Source organism: Natrix helvetica (assembly GCF_964273705.1).
Source record: "Natrix helvetica genome assembly, chromosome: 2".
NCBI lineage: Eukaryota > Metazoa > Chordata > Lepidosauria > Squamata > Natricidae > Natrix > Natrix helvetica.
Window position 1 is genome coordinate 275,682,018 of NC_138552.1, and position 18,325 is coordinate 275,700,342.

The 18,325-nt window shown below is 46.6% G+C and overlaps 1 long non-coding RNA gene across 2 annotated transcripts in view; it reads right to left on the bottom strand.

Moving 5' to 3' along the window:
* The window catches only part of LOC309387878, a 92,901-nt gene that overhangs the window by 62,134 nt on the left and 12,442 nt on the right, over positions 1 to 18,325 (bottom strand). Inside the window, exons 3-4 of one of the 2 annotated variants that reach the window (XR_014174679.1) lie at positions 18,250 to 18,257; positions 18,038 to 18,153 (exon numbers count right to left, since the gene is read on the bottom strand). This is a non-coding gene — a long non-coding RNA (uncharacterized lncRNA). Of the gene's footprint in view, positions 1 to 15,006; positions 15,156 to 18,037; positions 18,154 to 18,249; positions 18,258 to 18,325 lie in introns of those variants that run through there. The other variant, XR_014174678.1, reaches the window with a different exon arrangement.

Consider the following 18,325-nt stretch of genomic DNA (forward strand, 5'->3'; position numbering starts at 1 on the left):
GTCTTCCTCAGCCTTCAGGGCAGTCCCATAGTGTTCATCGCTGTCAGATTCCACCAACAGCTCAACTGGCTGCTGTTGGGCCACAACACTTATTGAGGGGAGGAGGGCCAGCAGCAGGGGAATTAAAAAAGAATCTGCATGACAGCTTCTATCACAATGGTAGCCGCCATCTTGATTTTTCAACCTACTTTGCAAGCATGCCTGTGTAACTTGCATAAGTTGGTCCTCCTGCTGCAGACCCAAGTTTTCTTCCTATTTCTTCCCAATTTCATAGTCATACCCCTAGACTAGGGGTGTCAAACTCAAGGAGTGGTGACCAGATCCAGCCTGTGAGGGCTTAGATCTGGCCCGTGGGGCTGCCCTGGAAACAGCGAAGGACTGGCGCGCAGTGCCTCTGCAAGCGAAAACGAAGCTGGGAAGGGTTGCGTGTGGCCCTCACAAGATCCATTTTCGCTGGCAGAGGGAGGGCTGTCGCAGCCAGAAATGGAGCTCGGGAATCTGTTTTCACTGGCAGAGCACTCAGGCCACCACAGGAATCCCTGACATAAGTGAAGTAGAGCTGGCCATGCCCCCCTGCCCCCTCCCGAGGTCAAACACAACCCTGATATGGCCTTCAATTAAATCAAGTTTGACACCCCTGCCCTAGATGATGTCATTGAATCAGTGGGCTGCTGTCAATCAAACAGGGATCACACAATCTCATAAACCAGAGGTGTCCAGCCCACAGGCCGTGGTCCACCTCCCGGCCTTGTGCCGTTCAGAACCAGACCAAAGAAATGCACATCCATGCAGGTGAGCATGCACACGGATGCGTCCTCATTTTAGCGAACAGCGGGCATACTTGTATGCATGCTCCATTTGTGCGAACTGCGAGTGTGCACGCTGCCACTTGCCAAAATAGAGCTGAGCACACATTTGCCCATGGCTCAAACAGAACCATCCCCTCTCCCCACCCTTGCTGGTCTGCAAAGCTGAAAAGGTTGGGGAAATCTGCCATAAACAGTTGGATTTGGTTTCATGAACATATCATGTGAAATAGAAAAAAAGGGCTAAGAGGATGGAGGTGTTTTTCAAGTTCATCACGATTCTGATTTGCTCCAGCAGCTCTGTGATCACATTTGGGCAAGCCAGGGTAACCTTTAGGACCACCAACCTCCCTCTGTTTCTGAACTGCCATCTCGTTGCAGGGGAAAACAGCAGCAATGCCCATTTCCATCCCACAAAGACAGCGGCAAGAAGTCTTCTACTGCTCACCTGCCTACCAGTCTGAGTACACGCTCTTCCATACTACCCGAATCATCAAGTATGTCTTTTTGGATGGAAGCCAGAATGTTGTCCCATTGTCTCAGGCCTCATCTGGCTTTGAGTCTCAACTTGGCTATCTGGAGTCTAGCAAGGGCTATTACTATCCCCTTGTCATTCCCGACCACAGCCTGGCCAACTCCTTTTGGCCACCAGACCTTGGGCGCCTTCCCATTTTCGTCACTCTCTCCAAGGGCCAAGAGAAGTCAAATGCTGGCTGGGGGCGGCCCCTTTTTTCTCGGGATCGGTTGCCCGTGTTCCGGCAGCTGTGTGGAGAAGGGGTGCTGTTAACCTCCCATAACCATGAGAATAAAGCGGGTCTGAAACCAAGCAAAGATGAATGGGAAAAAATTGAGGATGCAAAAGCACAGGAACTAGGAGGAAATATAGATGGAGAGGAAGAGGAAGCAGAAAAGGAAGAGGAAGAGGAAGAAGAGGAAGAGGAAGAAGAGGAGAAGGAGGAGGAGGGGGAAGAAGAGGAGGAAAAGGAAGATAAAAGCTGCATGCCCCAAAACAACTGCCCAGGAAAGGGGAGCTAAGCTCTAAGGGGCTTTTTTTTCCGAATTCACAATAAAATCTGTGGTGCCAAATTGTTTTCCCCTCCTCTGTAATTTCTGAATGTGTGCATCCCTGCGGGATGTTGTTTTCTGAATTAGAGGAAAGCTGGAGAACAGATTCAAGCCTGCTTTCTCAGTTCCGTATGATTCTCTAAGATTTACATTTCTAAAACTACAGTCAAGTTATCATCCACCCTTATTCATGCATGATGCTTATATAGGCTGATTGTATAGAAAAACAGGGGCATCAGTAAATTCTTTCACCCCCAGTCATGGCAGGTAGTGAGGAGAATTGGATTGCTTAAGTGAGAAAAATAGAGCTATGCATGGGCTCTCAAATGTGGAGAATTAGCAATGAGAAAAGACTCAGAGATTAGAATAATTAGATGAATTACAATAATTTGATTAGAATAATCAAAGACACAAACGCATACATTAAACCTTGGACCAGACTGGCAGCTACTTACTTAAAACTCCAGAAAAGAATGAGAGGACAGGAACTGAATGCAAAATTGGAAGGCATGGAGAGAGAATAGCCATTCCAATGCCTAAATGCAAATCCATAAATTGGAGTCAAAGCATAGCAGTTAATTCCCACATTATCAGAGGCAATGGGGCTAACTTACTTGAGCGGGGCTGACCTGCTTAAAAAGAGGTTAGAGATAAAGGGAAGAAATAGACACAAGAGAAAATAAGGAAACTGGGGGTGCAAATATTATCTGCTGCAATGCTGGTGGGCAGGAAGCACATAAGGCAGGGGTGTCCAAACTTGGGAACTTTTAAGACTTGTGGACTTCAACTCCCAGAATTCCCCAGTCAGTGGAACAGCTTGCCTCCAGAAGTTGTGAATGCCCCAACACTGGAAGTCTTTAAGAAGATGTTGGATAGCTATTTGTCTGGAACGGTATAGGGTTTCCTGCCTGGGCAGGGGGTTGGACTAGAAGACCTCCAAGGTCCCTTCCAACTCTACTATTGTATTATTGTAAGTCTTAAAGTTCCCAAGTTTGGACTGTCAGGGAACAAAACGCCTGATATCTGAGATCAATGGACCGTGGCTGATTCCCTTCTGCATATCTTTTGAGATATTGAGAAAAATAAAAGTCTTTAAGTATTCTAATTAATAAACAAACTTTAATACGAAAATAATAAAAGTAAATGAAACAGAAAATAACTAATGGTTACATTTTGATAATGAAAGCTACGTTTGCCAAGTTGGCTGCCGAACAAAGAAGAGAAGAATTTTGGAATGTGTAACGCGTGCGCAATAAATCACTTTCAGATAACATTTTGTTTTATGACCTGCGCAATAAAGCTTTCTTAGTTTAACTCTTGAGTGTCAATTCAGGCAGTTCAGGCCTAGCAAACTTTTTAACATCGTGACATGGACACCCCTGACATAAGGCATCAAGTCCTCTGGTCTGATCTGTGGTGCTGACATAGCAATAACATTTAGACTTATATACCACTTCATAATGCTTTACAGCACACTCTAAGCAGTTTACAGAGTGAGCATATTGCTCCCAACAATCTGGGTCCTCATTTTATCAGCTTCAGAAGGATGGAAGGCTGAGTCAACTTTGAGCCCCTCAGGATAGGACTCCTTGGCTGCGAACAGAGTCAGCTTGCCATACTACATTCTAACCACTACACCACCACGTTGGATCCCTTTAGTGAATTCATAATGGAGAATTATACATTATATAATTATGTATTGATGAGAGCCAGTTTGATTTAGTGGTTAAAGATGCTGGATGCGGAGCAGGGAAATCTAAATCAGGCATGACTTTTGGATGGCTTGGGCCCGTCCCTCTTGCTTAGGCTTTTAAAAAAGGTACTGGTAAACCATTTCTGAGAAGTTGCCATCCCCAAAAAACCCAGAGCAGACTTATCCATGTAGTTACCAAGAGTCAAAACTGGCTTGAAGGACCATGGCAGTAGAGTGAGAAGAAACCATTCATTCAAGTATTGGATGTATTTAAATGCAGACATTTTTTTTTAAATCTAGAATGCTCCTGTACTTAACAGAGGGTAAAGGCTTAAAAGGCTCCTTCCAACTGCATAAATACTTGTCCTGCTTAAATAGCTTGTGGAAACTGTTTTTATGTTGGTTGTTTTGCGCCAGAACAAAAGAAAGAAAATCCAGTGGACATTAATTGGTTTATTATAACTAGTGGGGAGATGCATGAAAACCAAGGGGTTTTTTTTGGTACCACCCAGCTTCAGTTGCTGCATTTTTTTTTCATCTCAAAGCCTTCCTGTAACTAATTTTGAGGGAAAGGAAGTATGGAGTATAAAAATATGAAATAGAGAAGAAAGCTCCTTATCTATCAATTAGATGCCCAGGTCAGTAAGAGATAACGGAGCTATCAGAATTCTGGCATGTACGATTATGGGGGCAGAGACAGGTGGGTGATCTACAGTGAAACTATACTACGTTCGGGACAAGTTCCATGTACATAGTTGGAAAAATTGAGTAGTTCTTGTTAAAAAAAAGTTCACCCCAAAAAGTTTGAAAGACTGGACTAGCCTCTTATTCATCAAATCATGATATTGTTAAAAAAAAAGAGAGGAAATTATGACAATACAATACAATACAATACAATACAATACAATACAATACAATAGTAGAGTTGGAAGGGACCTTGGAGGTCTTCTAGTCCAACCCCCTGCCCTGGAATTGCTTTGCATTTTTCTTGTCTCATGACATTTGCCAAATAATGTCAGTCTTTTCCTTTCATACTTTTTTATCCTGAGACTCTGGATGTTTCTTGAAGTACTTAGAACCTACACTTGCTTGTTCTACATACTCTGATTATTGTTATGTATTATTGTTGTTATTTTATTCAGCATTCTTGCCATGGTGGCTCTGGATGCAGACCAAACTTTGCAAACAACAATATAAATCATAATACCAAACAAACCACAGACACAAGGAAAACAAATAATGTAACAACTAAGGGTAAGTCCTCCAGAACAATAGCAAGTCACCTAGATTCCACTATGTTCTGGACCTTGGTAACTATGCAAGGAACAATACCCATTTTTGCTTAAAACTTTTCTGAATGATGAACCTTTCTCCAAACCTTCTTTTTATTCTCATACATAATCTATTTCCAAAGTATATTCTTCTTGCTGCATTCAGCAAACAACCTTGAACTCCAAACAAATCCATCTCTAGACTAATTTGCAATCACTGTTTGCAATCAACTATTGTTCCAAGAATGTTTTCACAATTACTATTACCAAGCTCTGTTCCTCCATTCTATATGGGTATATTTGATTGTTTCCTTCGTGAAGAACTTTGCATTTATCTTTGTTCATTTTCATTGTGTTACTTTCAGTTCATTTTTCTGACATATCATGGTTGTTTTCAATTTCCTTTTGGTCTTCTGGAGCATTTGCCACCCCATCCAATTTTGTGTCCTTTGCATATTTAATCTATCTCACCCAAAACAGAAATGCAAATACTGGAAAGTATTGTTCTGAACCATTGGGTATCTCAGTTGATACCTTATTCCACTTTGATAAAAAAAAAAGGATTGATGATTTCCTTTGATATAGTTTGTAAGTCAGCTGGGAATCTATCCACATGCTATCCATGATATATTTAACAAGTTTGCTAATCAGAATGTCATGGGGTACTCTGTCAAGTGCTTTGTTGAAATTAAGATATGTCTACAGCAGTCTGAAAATTCATTAAGAAAATTGCTAGATAAAAAAAAATTAGATAAGGTTAGCCTGACGAGACATGCTCTTGACATATTCACACTGATGTCTGGTAATTACCACAAACATGAACCACTGAAAGAGAACTAGATTGGATATGACTGTTCGACTCGTAGCGAAAAGAGCATTCCACTTTATAGTGTGAAAAATAGATCATGGCTTTTGGCAGAAGTAGTATAAATGTCTAACCTAACTCCCAGTCTTGGGACCCAGGAGTGAGGGACAGTCAAGAGAAAGTCCAATATTTATGGCACGTGTTGATACCACTAGGATACTGCAAATGTGAAAATTCACAGTGTCAATAGAATAGCTTATCAAAGCATTCCAGGGAAAGTGGCACTGGGTGGTTACATAATCCCTTAATCTTTCTGTTATCTATCTGTTTCAATGTTGTTGCCAATGTACACAGTGGCAGGAGTGGGTTTGCTTGTGGCTCTTCCCTGCAGTCTGCTGGCAGGGAGCCCAGTGGCTCACGGTAAGTTATTTCCGATAAAGTAAACTGTTATTTCTATCTGCAAACTGTTTTGGTTTTGCTTTAATGAGTATTTTCCTCACAATAAACCCAACTGAAGTCTATCTCACGATAGACATTTGAGTGGGCAAGATGTATTTATTTATTTAAAGGTAAAGGTTCCCCTTGCACATGCATGCTAGTCATTCCCGACTCTAGGGGGCGGTGCTCATCTCTGTTTCAAAGCTGAAGATCCAGCGCTGTCCGAAGACGTCTCCGTGGTCATGGGGCTGGCATGACTAAACGCTGAAGGCGCACGGAACGCTGTTACCTTCCCACCAAAGGTGGTGCCTATTTTTCTACTTGCATTTTTACTTGCTTTCGAACGGCTAGGTTGGCAGAAGCTGGGACAAGTAACGGGAGCTCACTCTGTTACATGGCGCTAGGGATTCAAACTGCCAAACCTCCTACGTTTCTGATCGACAAGCTCAGCATCTTAGCTACTGAGTCACTGCGTCCCTCATATTTATTCATTTAGCTTATGGAATATCATACATGGACTAGGAATATAAATTAACATTTCAAGTAGATTAACCCAATAAAATATAAAGATTAAAAAGATCCATGTTCAAAGATCAACGTCTCTGGGCCAACTAACCACTGAAGCTCAGCGTTGTTTTTATTTTTTAAAAAAATCAGATACTGGAACAGTACATGCCCTCAGCTTACAGATGATACAGATGTGATCTACTGTTTGACATGGGACCCCACAGTCACACTGAGGGGGTAATACCATGCCCTGTTTATACAAAGAGTCCCACCAAATGCATGTGAGGTCCCTTACTGACGTGACAGCTCAACGCCCACCACTTTTTAATGGGATCATTTATATGTTTTCCAATAACTGGGTGTCCAGTGGCCCATTTGGCTTTTCATTGGGAATTGATGTTAAAGTAGTTGGGCAGATGATGTTTAAGTGCCAGTGGGGGCTTCCTGGATTTGAGTCTTCCTGCTGATAGCAATAGCATATTTATTATTTACTTCCTTATTTATTATTTATTTATTTATTTATTTATTTATTTATTTAGTATTTATAAAATATTTTAAACACTTAAACAAACAAAAACATACATATAACTTACAAACAACACCGGAACTGAGCGTTCTTTCCCACAGCAGATATCTATCGGTGCATCTTTACAGTTATTGTCTCCCCTTCTATGCATTCTAATTTTACATTTGTGGCCACCTTGTTTCTTATTCTTTTGCTTAGTTGTTTATGTTTAGTCATTTGTATCAGGCTATCCGTATTACCTCTGTTATATTGTATATCTTTTCTTTACGTTTGTATATCTTAAATTGTTTCTCCTACCCTCTTATCACTGTATCCTAATTCTTCTACCATACATTTTACATTTCCAGTTTCTTATTTCTTATTTCTTATTTCTATCATCTAACCATTTGTACCATTGGCATTTAGACTTATATACCGCTTCATAGTGCTTTTACAGCCCTCTCTAAGCAGTTTACAGAGTCAGCCTGTTTCCCCCAACAATTTGGGTCCTCATTTTACCCACCTTGGAAGGATGGAAGGATGAGTCAACCTTGAGCCAGTGGGAATCGAACTGTCAAACTGCTGGCAGTCTGCAGTCAGCAGAATTAGCCTGCAGTACTGCATTCTAACCATTGTTCCACCACAGCTCTTAAATGAGGAAGGTCTGCGTTGGTAGGAGTGAGTTGTTCAAATTCAGAGGGGAATATGACTGTGAAAAAAAAAAAACACTGATGCTCTTGTTATTGAAAATTGCCACAAGGAAGCATATTACTCTGATTTTTCTTTAGACTGTATAAATCTTTCACCTTTGACTAAAAGATTTCTGTGGAGAGGAACATTGATGATTTTCTATTAGATTTTTCAGGTTATGGTCCCCGCCCTCTGGAATATTCTCCCATTGGAAGTGAGATCTGCCCCAATCCTCTTTGTCTTTTGGAAGAGCCTAAAAACTTGGCTCTGTTGCTTGGCCTGACCCCAATTGGAGTCAGTTACACTAAGGGTGGCAAATTCTAGATTCTAGAAGATTCTAATCTCCAGGCTACCCATCATCTTGGTTTTTAATTTTTAATTTTTTCTATTCCATTTTTCTTATTTTAATTCTTTTTAGCACTTTGAATTATTACATTATAAGCCACACATGGTCGCTGTATCAGTATGATGGGCCCATAGAAATGCAATAAATAAATAGTACATATTAAATATGTCAGCTTAACCAGGTCAATTAAAAACCTACCAGATGCATATGCAACACCAATGAAGCTTGGCTAGGATTAGATCCGTTTCGCAGGTTAGTGGAGAACCCAGTGGAGAACTCAGCTATTCGATTTGCTCACAGCTTAATATATTGAGAGGGTCCTGAAAACAGGTTAATTTAGTAACCAGATGAAGGAATACTAAATGACCTTCAGCTGGGTGTAGTAGTAGTAGTGGATAAGATGGTGGCCTAGAAACCAGGAGACAGTGAGTTCTAGACAGAGTGGGTTTCACATAATTTTACCACCAGTTCGCCACACATCGAAAATGTGAGCGAGTGCGCACCAGAGGTGGTACTCAGCAGGTTCTGACCAGTTCTGGAGAACCGGTAGTGGAAATTTTGAGTAGTTTGGAGAACCGGTGACTAGCCCCGCCCCCATCTATTCTTTGCCTCCCGAGTCCCAATGAGGGAATGGAGATTTTACAGTATCCTTCCCCTGCCTTGCCTATCAAGCCACGCCCACCAAACCATGCCACGCCTGTCAGGGGAAGATATTTCACCCTGAACTACATGAGGCTTTAGATCGCGGCTTTTCCAAACAGGCATATCTTCAAGGTGCGAAAAATAAAATAAAATCCCGGAAACATATTCTAATGAGAAACAAAACTTTTAATACAAAAATAAGAAATGTGGCAAGAGCAGTTTGTCTACCAGCTTCCTGGCAGACGGACAAAGATCAAAAGGAAAGAAGTCTCTGGAATGTGTGATGTAATAAACATGTTAAGCATGCGCAATAAATCATTGTCAGATAAGGCTTATGACCTGTGCAGTAATTCATCAGTAATTATTCAGTTCAGTTCTACTAGCAAACATTTAACGCAGTGACAACGCCTACCAAGTCATGCCCACAGAACCGATAGTAAAAAAATTTGAATCCCACCACTGGTCTGCACGCCTTCCGTGCATGCATGCAGCCTTCCGTGCATGTGCTTGGCTCATGCGCAAGGCTTGCACACATGCGTACGGCTTAGAAAACATGGCTAAATAGGATGACATAATACCGGGAAGGGTGGGCTGGCCTGCAGGTTGGCACCACCAGTTCGCTTGAACTGGTCTGAACCAGCTGAAAACCATCACTGGTTCTAGTCCTGCCTTAGGCATGAAAACTGGCCGGATAGAGTGACCTTGGGCCAGTCATCCACTCTCAGGCCAAGCCACCTCACAGCAGGAGTGAGTTCTGGCTTCTGTTATATTCCTTTCCTCCCCGACATACGACCGGGGATTCCCTCTGTTGTCAGCCAGCAACAGCCATGCTGCGCCTTAGCCAATCAGGCGCAGCATGGCTGAAGGCGGGCTGTTCCGCTTTCCTGATTGGTCCTTCGGCCTGACAGCTCTTCGTATAAATAGCTGTCAGGCTAAGGAACGGTGCTTCTCTCCTTGTATTGCTTGCTGTTGATATTTGTTAATAAAATAGAGTTGGACGTTCCACAGTGCGTCAAGCCTCGTCTTTCCCCACTCTTCTTCACTGGCGACGAAGGTGGGATCCTCCTGAGGCGACGACCCTGACGGAACCCAACCTCTTCACACAGCCGCTTGAGTTTAGCTCCCCGAGCCGCACAACTCCAAGCCGCTACGTCCTCGCTTCCTCCGTTCGCTCCCTTCGGAACCGAGGGAGAAGGATGGACGGGATTTTTGGAACGCTTCAAGTGTTTCCTGAGAGCCAACGGGAAAAGGGGTATCCCGATGGAGGAGAAGTGCAGCTTCTTCCTCAGTAGCTGCGGAACCCCGATGTTCAACGCCGCCCGGGCGTTGGCAGCCCCTATGCCAGTCCACGACCTCGACTGGGACACGCTGATGGCCAAGCTGAAGGGACATTACGCCCCGACCCCATCGAAAATTACCAGGCGGTACGCTTTCCGTCAGTGCGTCCAGAAGCCGCACGAAGACGTCAGCCAGTTCCTCCAGTCCTTGCGGACCACAGCTATACCCTGCGAGTTCCCAGACTTGGAGGACAACCTGGTGGAACAATTCGTCAGCGGAATCAGGGACCGCCGGCTGAGGAGGCGTCTCCTGGCTCGGCCAGAAATCACCCTGGCAGAGGCGGTCGCTGAGGCACGGGCGGTGGAGTTGTCTGAGCAATCCGTCGCTGAGATGGACCGCCACCCGTTTCCATCTTCCCCAGCGCATAACTGCCTCATTGATCAGCTGGTGCCCATACCGAGCCCGGCTGAAGAAGAGGAAGAGCTCGTGGCTCGCCTGGCAGAACTGCAGAGACGCCGCAATCCGCGACCTCCGCGCCAGACTTTGACAACCTGCCTTGGCTGCGGGGGCAGCCACGACCGGTCCGCCTGCCCATTCCGGGCATCCATCTGCCGCCGGTGTTCAAAAAAAGGGCACCTGGCCCAAGTTTGCCGAGCTGTGCTACCACCACCACCACCCCAGGGAGCCACAGGCCAGCAGATGACAGCAGGACCGCAGCAGCAGCCCCGCCGCCAGCCGCGCTCGAAAGCCAGCTGCTACACCGTGGAGCCAGGCCCAGCAGCCGCCCCTGCTGAGGCGATCTACCAGGCCTCCGCAGGTGCGGACAGAATCAAGGCGTCAGTCCTCATTGAGGGCGCGCCTTGCGTAATGGAGGTGGACTCCGGCTCGTCCCGCTCCATAATTGCCTGGGCTGACTTTCAAAAACTGTGCCCCGGCGTCCTTAAACGCCAATTGTCTGCTAGCCCCGTGGCCCTAAGGGACTATCAGGGGTCACTTATCCCAACCCTGGGCTGCTATACGGTCAGGGTTGAATACGGGGGGTTTTCGGGTTGCCTGCCAGTCCTAGTGGTTGAGAAGCCCCTCCCCGCATTACTGGGGCTAGATTGGTTCCCCGCCCTTGGTCTCTCCGTGCAGGGGGTGCACTCCATCTCAGACACGCCCCCTGACGTAGCTGCTGTCATCTCCGCCTTCGCGGACGTCTTTGACGGCCAGCTGGGACTATACAAGGGCACCCCCATCTCTCTTAACTTAGATCCCCAGGTTGCTCCCATTAGGCTGAAGGCCCGCAGGGTGCCTTTTGCCTTAAGGGCCAAAGTTGATGAGGAGATTGACCGCTTGTTGGCGCAGGGCGTATTGGAGCCTGTTGACTACTCGCGTTGGGAGACCCCAATAGTGGTCCCTGTGAAGGCCGACGGTTCCATACGCCTCTGCGCCGATTTTAAATCCACCATCAATTTGGCCCTTCAGGCAAACCCCTATCCAGTCCCTGTAGTACAGCACCTGCTCCACTCCCTGGGGCAGGGCTGTATTTTCGCGAAACTGGATATGGCGCAGGCCTACCAGCAGCTCCCGGTGGATGACGAAGCGGCGGCTGCGCAGACTATCGTCACCCACCGAGGGGCTTTCCGTTGCCGCCGCCTCCAATTCGGCGTTTCCGTGGCCCCGGGGATCTTCCAGAGCCTCATGGAGCGTTTGCTCCATGGGCTCCCTGGCGTTGTACCCTATTTCGACGATGTCCTGATCGCTGCATCCAGCCGCTCAGGACTCCTCGAAGTACTGGGGAAGGTCCTCGACCGTTTTAGGGGCGCGGGTCTCAAATTAAAGCGCAGCAAATGTTCATTTGCTGTGCCTAAAGTGGATTTCCTCGGTTTCTCCATAGATGCCCACGGAATCCACCCCACCCCTGCAAAAGTCGCAGCCATCAAGAACGCCCCCACCCCCGCCTCTTAGGCGGAGCTGCAGTCGTTCTTGGGGCTTTTAAATTTCTACGCGCCATTTTTGCCACACAAGGCGTCACTAGCCGAGCCGCTGCATCGGTTGCTCGACCGATCGGCAGCCTGGTGCTGGGGCAGCCGCGAAGCGCATGCGTTCGCGGCTGTCAAACACATGCTGACGTCAGAGGCAGTCCTAGTCCAATATAGTGACAGGATGCCCCTGACTCTAGCGTGTGACGCCTCCCCCGTGGGTTTGGGAGCTGTCCTGAGCCATGTCCTCCCCAACGGCTCGGAAGCCCCCATAGCTTTTTATTCCCGGACACTCTCTCCAGCGGAGAGGAACTACAGCCAGATCGACAAGGAGGCTCTGGCTGCCGTGTCCGGGGTTAAAAAGTTCCACGAGTACCTCTACGGACGGCATTTCACGCTCTTCACTGACCACAAGCCGCTCCTTGGGCTTCTGGCCGGTGACCGTCCGACCCCTCCCATTCTGTCACCCCGGATGACACGTTGGGTGGAGTTCCTAGCGGCATACTCGTATGCCCTGGTCTACCGCCCTGGCAAGCAGCTGGGGCACGCTGATGCCCTCAGCCGCTGCCCCTTGCCCGTCTCCAACCCACAGACAGTGCCTTGCCTGTCTGTTTTGGCCATTGCAGACCTCGCCTTGCCGCTCTCTGCGGGCGATGTGGCGGCAGCGTCTCTGGCCGACCCCACCCTCTCCCAGGTGATGACCTGGGTTCTGCGGGGGTGGCCTGGGGGGCCGGTGTCCGACGACCACCGCCCCTACAAGGCCAGGCAGTTAGAGCTGTCCCTTCACAGTGGGTGCCTCCTGTGGGGGGACAGGGTGATCATTCCACCCACACTGCGTGAACAGGTGCTGTCTCGCCTCCATGAGGGCCACCCTGGCATAGCGCGCATGAAGGCGTTGGCGCGCAGCTATGTCTGGTGGCCCCGTCTGGACGACGAGATAGCTACCTGGGTTGCCAGGTGCTCGACCTGCCAGGTCTCCCGTCCAGCGCCTCCAGCGGCCCCGCCGCGGGAGTGGGAGATTCCTCGCGGCCCATGGTCACGCCTCCATCTGGATTTCGCTGGGCCCTTCCGAGGCCAGGTTTTCCTGATCGTGGTGGACGCCTACTCGCGCTGGGTGGAGCTCATCCTCATGTCCTCCACCACAGCGGAGGCCACTGTCCGAGCACTAACGCGCCTGTTTGCCACCCACGGCTTGCCAGACGTCGTTGTGTCGGACAATGGGCCTCAGTTCGCGTCCACCGTGTTCCAGGAGTTCCTGGCCTCCCAGGGCATCCGGCACGCCCCAGTCGCTCCCTATCATCCGGCCAGCAATGGCCGGGCGGAACGCGCTGTCCGCTCGGCCAAGGACGCCCTTGGACGAATGGACAAGGGCGACTGGCCCACGAGGGTGGCTGCTTACCTACTGGTTCAGCATTCCACCCCGTGTCCACTGACAGGGAAAACCCCTGCTGAGCTGCTGATGGGCCGGCGCCTGCGGACCACCTTAGATAGGTTGCACCCAACCTATTCTGAGGCACAGCCGAGCAACCTGGGACCCCCTCCCCGTTCCTTCCGTGAGGGCGATCCAGTATGGGCAAGGGCCTTCTCCGGGGATTTTAAGTGGGTGCCTGCCACCGTCACTTCTGTAACCGGCCCCTGCTCTTACAGGGTCCGGACCGCCGACGGTGCAGACTGGCGCCGCCACGTGGATCAATTAAGGCGTCTCGAACCTGCGGATCCACACAACAACCCCGCAAGGTCGGCCTCGACAATTCCACCAGAGGCCCTGGGGTTGGCGCCGCACCCGATTCCCCCGCCGTGGCCGTTGCCCAGGCCGCAAGAAGTTTCGACAGAGACTGTTCCAGGCGCCTTCCGCCTTCCACAGCCCTCCATCGTCCCAGCCCCCGTTGGGCTACCAGCTCCTCCATTGCACCCGATATTGGCCTTCCCTCAATCAGGCCAGCCTGTCCCTAGTTGCAATTCAAAATTCCCTGTCTCAAGCCCGCCAGCGGCCACGCCACCCCGGCCCTGCCTACCTGCTCCTGAGTCTCCGCCTCCACCTCCGTCTGGGATAGGCCTTCAAGATGGCGCCCGGAGCTCCACTCCCTTCTGGGAGGAGCTCCCACAGACACCACCTCCTCCTCCGGCGATCTGCCCAGTTCTGAGGCGTTCTGGGCGTGTCCGTCGCCGCCCAGCCTATCTTAGCGACTACGCATGCTCCGCTGTCACGCATGCGTCCTCGCTAGGGGGGAAGGAGTGTTATATTTCTTTCCTCCCCGACATACGACTGGGGATTCCCTCTGTTGTCAGCCAGCAACAGCCATGCTGCGCCTTAGCCAATCAGGAGCAGCATGGCTGAAGGCGGGCTGTTCCGCTTTCCTGATTGGTCCTTCGGCCTGACAGCTCTTCGTATAAATAGCTGTCAGGCTAAGGAACGGTGCTTCTCTCCTTGTATTGCTTGCTGTTGATATTTGTTAATAAAATAGAGTTGGACGTTCCACAGTGCGTCAAGCCTCGTCTTTCCCCACTCTTCTTCAGCTTCTGTTACTGCCAGTTCTCTCAGGGACTCACTTCGGGCGTGCGAGCTTGATGTGCGCTATGCTGCATGCGTACTAGTACAAAATTGCTTTTGCACGTGACAGAAGCAAAAAAACAAGATGGCGGCACCTACGGCATTGCCAATAGAACCGGTTTGGGGGTGTGGCCATCTACTCGGCCGAACTGGTAGGAACCCTCCTCTGCCTCACAGGGTTGTTGTTATGGGAAAAATAGCAAGTGGAAGGAGTATTAGGTATGCTTACTGTCCTGAGTTACTTATAAAATAATAAAACCAGGATAGATATCCAATAAATAAATAATAGAGCTGAAAAATCCCTGGCCTGAAATTCTAAAGAACAACTAAATCACTATTTATTTTTACTTCTTTCTCCTAATTCTCTCTCAGCCATCCTATTATAATGACATTCCCCAGGAGATGCTCTTCCACACAATCCTTGAAATGATAAGTCATCACTTACCACTCCCACGTCTTTCTCTTTTTTTTCCTTTAAAATCCTTTCTTCTGCTTTAATTGCTGTTCCTCCCGGTAACCCTTAAATCCGGGTGCAGGAAATCATCCCCTTCCAAAACAATCCTTGTTGCTTTGATTATTTAGCTTCAGAGATACCTGGAAATATTGTTGAAATAAGGTATTAGAGGGCTCAGCTTGGATATAACTGAGAATTTAAGCAGAGGTAACATTATTTTTGGATTAAAGTCTTTGCAAACTATTTACTTGCTTTTTAAAGGAGAAGAGATTGTGGGTTTTTTTTTTGTAAAATAATAACTACTACAGATCAAAAAGAAAGTTGCTTTTTCCTGACAGATTTAGAAAATTGGTGGTTGTATGAAATTGGCATAGATTTTACAGGTAATTTCAATTGAAAATCTAGTATCTTTTCAAGCCTCTTATCTATGCTTGATAGTATTTTCAGATTATTAAATGTGAACTGAATACACTTTATATATATTTTATATAATGCATGGAGATAGGGTTGAATGAAACGTTCTTATGTCACGTCAATTTTGTGCATATTCAAACATAAGTCTCTTCTATTCAGTTTCTGCCTAATGTAAGTCTATGCTGCAATTTGCATTTATTTCACATACAGTTTTTGTTAATAGGAAAATGTTTCTTTTCCCAGTTTGCGTTGGTTTATTAAGTTTATGCTAAGAGGCACATTTGGGGTAATGACTTTATTACAATCTTTTAGCAAAACTTCTGCTTAGAGCTACATTGCAACATTCAAATACGTACACTATGTCGGAAAGCTAGCGATTTTCTGATCCTCCTATTAGATTTGAAATGTGAGTTGGGTCAGCTTGGATAAGGATTGTGGACCACAATCCCCTTCTTCCCAACCTTGTTTAAAAATACCAATTTCTGCAAATTTCCTCTTTGTTTAGGTGTCGTCCATAGAAGTTCTAAGTGACTTCCGATAAAAGTAAACTATTTTTTTTCTCATATAAACCTGCTTTCATCTGCTCAGAAACATCTTTGATGCATTATCATCCTCATCTAGGATATTTTATGACCCTTTAATCCTGTTTATGGGGGTGGAGTTGGGGGCGACTGAATGAAGTTGAGCATTTATTAGCTAGATGCCCTTCCTGATGCCTTTGAGAACTTCACAGCTGATATTTTCTTTTTAATTTAATTTGATTTTATTTTATTTTATTAAATTTATAGACCGCCCCCTCTCCCCGAAGGGACTCTTTGTATCCTGATAGACAAGCATCTGTCACTACCTAGGATTGAACTCTCAACCTACTGAGTGGGAGGCATGCCTCTTCACCTCTACACCACCATGCCACTCATAGCCTCATCTGGGGTTTAATTAAGTTTATTCATCCTTTGCTTCTGGCTACTAATGCATTTGCATCCATGCTGTTTCTTGCAACAACAAAGTACTCCCATTAGGTGGCTTGGAATCTCTTGCAATAAATCAAAATGGATAGTCACCAGCTATAAAATGGCCCCCTCTCTCTGCCATTTTCCACCTGGGATTGCCAGGCCTCATCTCTGATAAATACAACAAGTGGCAACAAATCAGGGATCCATCACATTAAATCAAGCACCATGAATCACTTGCTCACTCCAGAAATTCCAAGAGTGGCAATTTATTTCAGCTAATTTGATACCCTGAGGAAAGGATACATCACATGCTTTCAATGCAAGCTATTTCCATTAGGTGTCAGCCCTGGTGTGCCTGGCAACCCAAGGCCACCATTTCGGTGGGGAACCAAGAAGCAGAGATTGCCTTTTACATAGGGATATGGCCACCATGACGCTAAAGCCACCGAACCAGAGTCCACACCAGATCTGTCATCACTGCTGACATCAACACCGCTGATGGGCGGGCAAGTGGCTGAAACCAAAATGGCAGATTGCGGTCATGTGAACTGAGTGTGGCTGATGATGGAACTCTGCTGGCTTCCCTGCTAAATGGCTACTGACTCAGCTTACGGAAGAATAGAGGGCGGAGCTAGGGAATAGTTTAAAAAAGGTGGGACAGTTACTGGACGGTTAGTCCTGAGTTTGAATTGCCTGTTAATGGATACAATACAATAGCAGAGTTGGAAGGGACCTTGGAGGTCTTCTAGTCCAACCCCCTGCCTAGGCAGGAAACCCTATACCGTTTCAGACAAATGGCTATCCAACATCTTCTTAAAGACTTCCAGTGTTGGGGCATTCACAACTTCTGGAGGCAAGCTGTTCCACTGATTAATTGTTCTAACTGTCAGGAAGTTTCTCCTCAGTTCTAAGTTGCTTCTCTCCTTGATTAGTTTCCACCCATTGCTTCTTATTCTGCCCTCAGGTGCTTTGGAGAATAGTTTGACTCCCTCTTCTTTGTGGCAACCCCTGAGATATTGGAACACTGCTATCATGTCTCCCCTAGTCATTCTTTTCATTAACTTGACATACCCAGTTCCTGCAACCGTTCTTCATATGTTTTAGTCTCCAGTCCCCTAATCATCTTTGTTGCTCTTCTCTGCACTCTATTCTAGAGTCTCCACATCTTTTCTACATCATGGCGACCAAAACTGGGTGCAGTCTTCCAAGTGTGACCTTACCAAGGCATTATAAAGTGGTATTAACCCTTCACATGATCTTGATTCTATTCCTCTCTTGATGCAGCCTAGAACTGTGTTGGCTTTTTTGGCAGCTGCTGCACATGGTTGCACACAGCTGCTGCACACTGGATGTCAGTTTGTGCCGGTGTTTGTGAGGGAGATAAAAAATCCTCCATTCAGAACTGTGGTTTTGGAAGGTTTTTTTCCTCATTTTTATATTGGAACCTAACATTAGGAGTATCATTGCTACTGTAGTTACAAAGCATATGCAATTTCCAAAACATTGCATGCCATCCGAAGGATATGAGGCCACGACTGCAAATTCACAAGCTAACCAATAGAATAAACGAAGAATGGCATGAAAATAAGCCACGGCAAAGCCGTTTCTTGGTTGATTGACATATGGGACCAACCTGGTCTTCTCTTGCTCTGGTGCTTCTCTCATTTTTAAAGGATTGTAAAGGATGCAATCTTCCAGAGGTCCTTCATCAAATTGCTTGATCTAAGGAAAGCCAGTGCCTCCTTCTGTTCAAGAAGTGTAGATTTTTCCCCTCCTTGCTCTTGTTCTGTATGTGTTGTTTTGTCTTTTTCAAAGAAAAAATAAAATAAAATTTATAAAAAAAGAAGAAGAAGTGTAGATTCTGAACAGTAGATTCTTGGGAAAGAATAAAACCAAGAGTTGTTCCTTCTTTGATGGGTGGTGATCACATTAGTCTTCTATCA